Raw genomic sequence first — 7,474 nt, 5'->3', positions numbered from 1 at the left:
GGCTTCCTTTCACCCTTCCTGGGATTTTCATGCAGGTAGGCATGTAAGAGGGATGATTTTAGTAAATGCATCAGAGTTTCATCCTGGACAGAATTTTGGCTGAATGTTCTGTGGGTGATTCTCGGCTCTGTGAATAAAGACAGCTGTGACTACCCTCTTCACTCCATCCATCACCAAGGCAAGGATTCAGCACCTTGCCTTGGTAGCATGTGGGGATATGAACACATGGCCCCACGTGGCAGTCATGGCATGGAGCCCAGGAGAAAGGAAAATGCAGAGGAAACTCTCTCCTTCTCAATAGTATTTCACAATAGAAACAGTTTTTGCTCCTATCACAGTTACAGACTGAGATCAGCTTAAAAATGAAACATTGGGACTTGCCTGGTGATCCATTGACTATGCCTGCCAGTGCAGCGGACATGGGTTCGATTCTGGTCTGGGAAGATCCTACCTGCCATGGAGCAACTGAGCCCTTGTGTTACATCTACTGAGCCCATATGCCCTAAAGCCTGTGCTCCACAACAAGAGAAGCCACCACAATGAGAAGCCCACGCATCTCAATGAGAGAGTAGCTGCCACTCTCCGAAACTAGAGAAAGCCTGCACACAGCAACGAAGACCCAGCTCAGCCAAAAATAAATTTGCTTTTCACAATGAAATGTCAGAAATAGGACAACAAAGCTAAGATGGTCTTCAAACTTCAGGTTCTCAAGTAAAAAATTTTCAAGTTCTCTTTACGTAAGGAGGTTGTGCATTTTTAAAAGAATAGGATGATTAAACATATCGTCCACAAAATTATTAAAAAGGCTCCACCTCTGGACAAGGAAGTGATGACAGTACCATTTTCCTGAAATCTTTTCCCTCTCTGTTCTAAACCTTCAAGAACAGTTTGCTTTGCCCACTTCTGTCTATGGGGACCACAGGTCTGCCCTCTGCTGGTGAAGGGACAGTCCAGCATCATTACAACTGGCAAGGGGATGGCTGTTGGGCTAATTTCCCAGCTGCCTTGCCAGAGATGCAGAAATGTGCTGAATCTCCTAATTCATAGGGACTTTTAAAAATAATTACCACATGTCCGACTCTTTGTGACCCCATGGACTGAAGCCCCCCAGGCTCCTCTGTCCTTCGTAATCTCCCGGAGTTTGCTCAAATTCATGTCCATTGAGTCAGTGATGCCATCCAACCGTCTCATCTTCTGCCGTCCCCTTTTTCTTTTGCTTCAGTCTTTCCCAGCATCAGTTATACATCGACATATAGCCTTTCTTTTTTTTAACTTTGGTTTCTTTTTTGTTTTTAAAATTTATTTATGTATTTGCTTTTGGGTACACTGGGTCTTTGTTGCTGTGTGGGGGCTTTCTCTAGTTGCAGCAAGTGGGGGCTACTCTCTAGTTGACATGCACAAGCTTCTCACGTGGTGGCTTCTCTTGTTTGTTGTGGAGCACGGGCTCAGGTGAGCAGGCTTCAGTGGTTGTGGCACACAGGCTTAGCTGCCCTGTAGCGGCCTATGGCATGTGGAATCTTCCCGGACCTGGGATCGAACCAACTTCCTCTGCATTGCAAGGCAATTCCTAACTACTGGACCACCACAGAAAGTCCTCTTTTTTAAAATATTTATTTGTTAGATGGCAATGGGTCTTCGTTGAGATCCACAGGATTTTTTGTGGCAACGTGTGGACTTTCTAGCTGTGGCATGTAGGCTCCAGAGTGTGTCGGCTCAGGAGTTGCAGGGCGTAGGCTTAGTTGCTCCAAGGCATGTGCAATCTTAGCTTCCCCAACCAGGGATGGAATCCGAGTCCCCTACGCTGCAAGGTAGATTCTTAACCACTTGGCCACCAGGGAAGTCCCTGTACACTCTTTTTTAGATTATTTTCCCACATAGGCCCTTACAGAATACTGAGTAGAATTCCCTGTGCTATACCGTAGGTCCTTGTTGTTTATCTATTTTAAATATAGTAGTATGTATGTCGGAGAAGGCAATGGCACCCCACTCCAGTACTCTTGCCTGGAAAATCCCATGGATGGAGGAGCCTCGTAGGCTGCAGTCCATGGGCCTCGAAGAGTCGGACACAACTGAGCGACTTCACTTTCACTTTTCACTTTCATGTACTGGAGAAAGAAATGGCAACCCACTCCAGTGTTCTTGCCTGGAGAATCCCAGGGATGGCAGAGCCTGGTGGGAGGCTGTCTATGGGGTCACACAGAGTTGGACACGACTGAAGCGACTTAGCAGCAGCAGCAGCAGCAGCATGTATGTGTCAATCCCAATTTCCCAATTTATCCCTCCCCCTCTATTTCATTGAGACTGTATCTCAGAGTCAGAGCTACTGAGTGGACAATAGGACATTACCCACCTTTGCAGGTGGCTGTTAACATCTTTCCACACCACTTATCTGAAACACCATTATATAAATTAAACTGAAAGAGAAAAACAAAAAGTAAAGGCCATCATAAAAGGAGACAGACCTTCAGTGGAACCCTGGTTTCACAATGTACTAGTTCCACAAGCTGGAACAAGCACATCTCAACCTAGTTTCCTCATCTGTAAAATGAGGCTGCTAATACTTACTGAAAGGTAGTCAGTCGTGTCCGATTCTTGGTGACCCCATGGACTGTAGCCCACCAAGCTTCTCTGTCCATGGAATTCTCCAGACAAGAATACTGGAGTGGACTGCCATTCTCTTCTCTGGGAAATCTTCCTGACCCATTGATCAAACCTGCGTCTCCTGCACTGCAGGCAAATTTTTTACCATCTGAGCCACCAACACTGACTCAATGGACACAAGTTTGAGCAAACTCCTAGAGACGGTGAAGGACAGGAAAGCCTGGCATGCTGCAGTTCATAGGGTAGCAAAGAGTCAGACGCTACTTAGCGACTGAACAACAACAGCAACAATCCTTACGAAGTTGGCAAAAAGGTCATTCGGATTTTTCTGTAACATCTTATGGAAAAGCCCAAATGAACTTTTTGGCCAACCCAATACATCAGTGAGTTTTCCAAAAGACTCAATGAGATAGTGAATTTGTTGCCACAGTGTCTGGCACACAGTCAATATTCCATACATGACATAATAGGGTAAGTATTTTTCTTTTCTCTGCAGCAGGAGAAGCCAATGTCAGCGATGAAAAATGGGCACTGAGAATCTTATAGTTTGTGAATAGGACATCGTCACCTTTGGCTGAACAGTTCTCAACCTAGCGATTGTGTCCCCCAGGGGGATTTTGGCAATGTCTGGAGACGTTTTGGGTTGTCCCAGCTGGGGAATGGTACCACCGACATCTAGCAGGTGGAGGCTAGAATGCTACTTAGCATGCCATGGTGCACAGGATAGACCCACGACACTAAATGTTCTTAGCACCGAGGTGGAAAACTGCTCCAGCCTTTCTAGAAGCATCTTTAGCCTTAAGACCGAGGAACTAAGGCCTCAGCCACCCGCTATCTACAGATGAAGCTATGCTTCTCTCAACTTGAAAACCCATTCAGAGATCCAGGCTAAAAGCCCTCATCACGTGTCAAGTGTGGCTTTAAGCAGTGGGGACTCTCTGCTGGGTTCCAGAACTTTCAGTACCTGACAGATGGGTTGCATTTCTGCCTTTCTGCTCAGGTTTCTAGGTGACAGTGAGATTCGAAGTAAGGCTTCTGGGGCTTCCCTGGTAGTTCAGTGGTAAAGAATCCATCTGCCAATGCAGGAGACACAAGTTTGATCCCTGGTCCAGGAAGATCTCACATACCACGGGGCAACTAAACGTGTAGGTCACAACTATCGAGTCTGTGCTCTAGAGCCTGTTCTCTGCAACAAGGGAAGCCACTGCAATAAGAAGCCTGTGCACTGCAACTAGACAGTAGCCCCTGCTCACTGCTACTAAAGAAAAGCTTGTGCAGCAACAAAGACTCAGCACAGCCAAATAAAGAAAGAAATAAAGTTATTAAAAAAATAAAGAAGTAAGGCTTCTGGATTCAAAAGCCACCCAAAGTTAAGAGGTCAAGATTCCATAAAGATTTAAAAATTGTGGTAATATATACATAACATACAATTTACCACCTTAACCAGGTATAAGTGTATCCTTTCGTAGCGTTAAGTACATTCACATTGTTATGCAGCCCATCTCCAGAACACTTTCCATCTATCTACACTGAACTTCTGAACCCAATAAACAACAACTCCCCAGTCCCCTCCCTTCAAGAACTTCTGGTAATTTTGTAAGAGAAGATACTCCAATACTTTGGCCACCTGATGTGAAGAGCCATTGGAAAAGACCCTGATGCTGGGAAAGATTGAAGGCAGGAGGAGAAGGGGACAACAGAGGATGAGATGGTTGGATAGCATCACCGACTCAATGGACATGAGTTTGAGCAAGCTTCAGGAGATGGTGAAGGACATGGAAGCCTGGTATGCTGCAGTCCATGGGATTGCAAAAAGTCAAACATGACTGAGTGTCTGAATAACCATAACAATACTAATTTTTCTAAACTGACCTTCAGCAGCCATCTAGGTACCATAAGAGCATCCACTCTAAGCAGTCACGATTCCCAAGAACAGAACGAGGCAAATGGAAAGAGCTTCCCTCCTTGCTGATGTAGTAGAGTGGTGGACCATCCACTTTCACTACTGCTTGATTTTGGGCTGCTGGGATCGTTGGATAATAAATTTCTTGCCATTTGGGGGGGGGATGTAAAAACAAATTAAAACAAAAGAAACCAAAAAACAAGCCAAAAAAAAAAAAACCCAGAGGTTTTCATTTGAAATTGGCATTTCATTTAAAAGGAGCCATTTCTCCAAGCCTAGCCTGACTCTGTTGTCAAGGCTGGTGCCCACTCAACTCAACCACCCTCAGTGACAAATGCTCCCTGGGCTGTCTCTTCTTGGGATTCCCACTGGATGGAAAGGGAGATGGACAGCAACCAAATTGCAGAGCCATGAACTTCCTGAGATCAGGGATGCTGGGGAGAGGGCTGGTCTGCCCCAATTCAGAGGGACTGAGGGATTTCCTTGGCATTGTTCTGCTCCTGGGGGTCCTTGGCACTCCCATCTGAACTCTGTCACTCTCTCAGTGGGTGAAAACATGTCTCTGCTTCTCCATCTCCATCATCTTTTGTTTCCAGCTCCTCCTCTCCTCCTAGTTTTAGCACAAGTTAAATACATGCTTGTGTCTTAAGCACTTCTTTTACGCCAAGCACACGATGCTGTTGGAAATATAGACACAAAATACACTTGCTTCAAGGAAATTACAGAGACTTCCCTGGTGGTCTAGTAGCTAAAAAAAAAAAAATCCACCTTACAATTCAGGGGACACAGGTTCAATCCCACATGACCTAGGGCAACTGAGCTCACACACCACGACTATCGAGCCCACACTCCAGAGCTCATGTACCACAACTAGAGAGCCTGGGTACTGCAAGTACTGAGCCTTCCTGCTCTAGAGCCTGCAGCAACAACTAGAGAAAAGCCTGAGGACCACAACTGCAGAAGCCCTCATGCTGCAATGATAGCAGCCCTCATGCTGAAAGTGAAAGTCTCTCAGTGTGTCTGACTCTTTACGACCCCATGGACTATATACTTCATGATTCCCCAGGTCAGAATACTGGAGTGGGTAGCCTTTCTCTTCTCCAGGGGATCTTCCAAACCCAAGGATCGAACCCAGGTCTCCCGCATTGCGGATGGATTCTTTACCAGCTGAGCCACAAGGGAAGCCCAAGAATACTGGAGTGGGTAGGCTATCCCTTCTCCAGTCGATCTTCCCAACCCAGGAATCAAACTGGGCTCTGCTGCATTGCAGGCAGATTCTTTACCAACTGAGCTATCAGGGAAGCCCTTCCCCAAATGGGGAAGTACCATAACATTGTTTGGTACAAAGGGACTTAGATTGAAAACTAACAGAACACAAAGTCTGTCTTTGCTCCCTCCAGAAATTCCAATAAAATGATGATAAAGGAATTAAACAGGTAAAAATGCATATGGACAAAATGAATGGGAGAAGAGATGACATCACACAAAAGATGGCAACAAAATTTCGGAAAATGGAACCTGGAGAGGCTGTTGGAAATTACTTAGGCTACAGCTTTTTAGCAGAGTACCCACTCTGCTAAATGCTAAAAAGTGTGCTGGTTTGTGCTGCAGGATCCAGAAGTGGTTCAGGAACTGCAGGCTGGGCAAGGATGGTGATAGTTTACATAAAGAATAGTTAAATAATCCAGATTTCCTCACCAGTCTATTCAGCCAGGCAATGATTCCATCTCCGCCCCTATAGGCGATTTATTATCTGGTAAGAAAAGGCTCTGAATTCTAGATACCAAAGCACAGCTAGATACCAGACGTAGTACTAAAAAAAATGGGAATTTTGTAAATGTCTGGGTACTAAAATGCTATTCCTCTACAGTGCTTTCACCTACCCCAGGCAGAAGAAAGGAAGACTCCTCTCTGGGAAAACCAATCCACCTAAGAGAAAAGAACTACAGAATTGACATCTGGGGGGCCTTATCTGACAGTTCTCCAATAGGCCCACCAGAAGGTAAGCCTTGAACATGTATGTGGAGCTCTCATCAATAGACAGCCAAGGATCATCAGAGCTATAATGAAAGCACTCTCCCCTCTACCCTCCAAAATATATATATATAGGAAAGAAATAACTAGGAGGAATAGAAACAATAAGGGAGTGGAATAAAACTAGGTATATCCTCAGACATATGAGGAGAGAACTAATTGCATCCACAAAGTTATTGTAAAGGAAAAAATCAGAGAACAAGAAAGAAATGTGGAAAAATAAAAAAATACTGTTGAGTTCAGTTCAGTCTCTCAGTTGTGTCCAACTCTTTGTGACCCCATGGACTGCAGCATGCCAGGCTTCCCTGTCCATCACCATCTCCCGGAGCTTGCTCAAACTCATGTCCATCGAGTCGGTGATGCCATCCAACAATCTCATCCTCTGTCGTCCCCTTCTCCTCCTGCCTTCAATCTTTCCCAGCATCAGGGTCTTTTCAAATGAATCAGTTCTTTGTATCAGGTGGCCAAAGTATTGGAGTTTCAGCTTCAGCATCAGTCCTTCCAATAAATATTTAGGACTAATTTCCTTTAAGATTGACTGGTTTGATCTCCTTGCAGTCCAAGGGACTCTCAAGAGTCTTCTCCAACACCACAGTTCAAAAGCATCAATCCTTTGGTGCTCAGCTTTCTTTATAGTCCAACTCACACATTCATACATGACTACAGGAAAAACCATAGCTTTGACTAGATGGCCTTTGTCGGCAAACAGATGCCTCTGCTTTTTAATATGCTGTCTAGGTTGGTCGTAGCTTTTCTTCCAAAGAGCAAACTTCTTTGAATTTCATGACTGCAGTCACCATCTGCAGTGATTTTGGAGCCCAAGGAAATAAAGTCTGTCACTGTTTCCATTGTTTCCGCATCTATTTACCATGAAGTGATGGGACCAGATGTCATGATCTGAGTTTTTTGAATGTTGAGTTTTAAGTCAGCTTTCTC

This window comes from Giraffa tippelskirchi, chromosome 5, assembly GCF_054371585.1.
Source record: "Giraffa tippelskirchi isolate mGirTip1 chromosome 5, T2T-mGirTip1v1.2.pri, whole genome shotgun sequence".
Classification (NCBI taxonomy): Eukaryota; Metazoa; Chordata; class Mammalia; order Artiodactyla; family Giraffidae; genus Giraffa; species Giraffa tippelskirchi.
Note: the sequence above shows the minus strand (reverse complement) of the source record.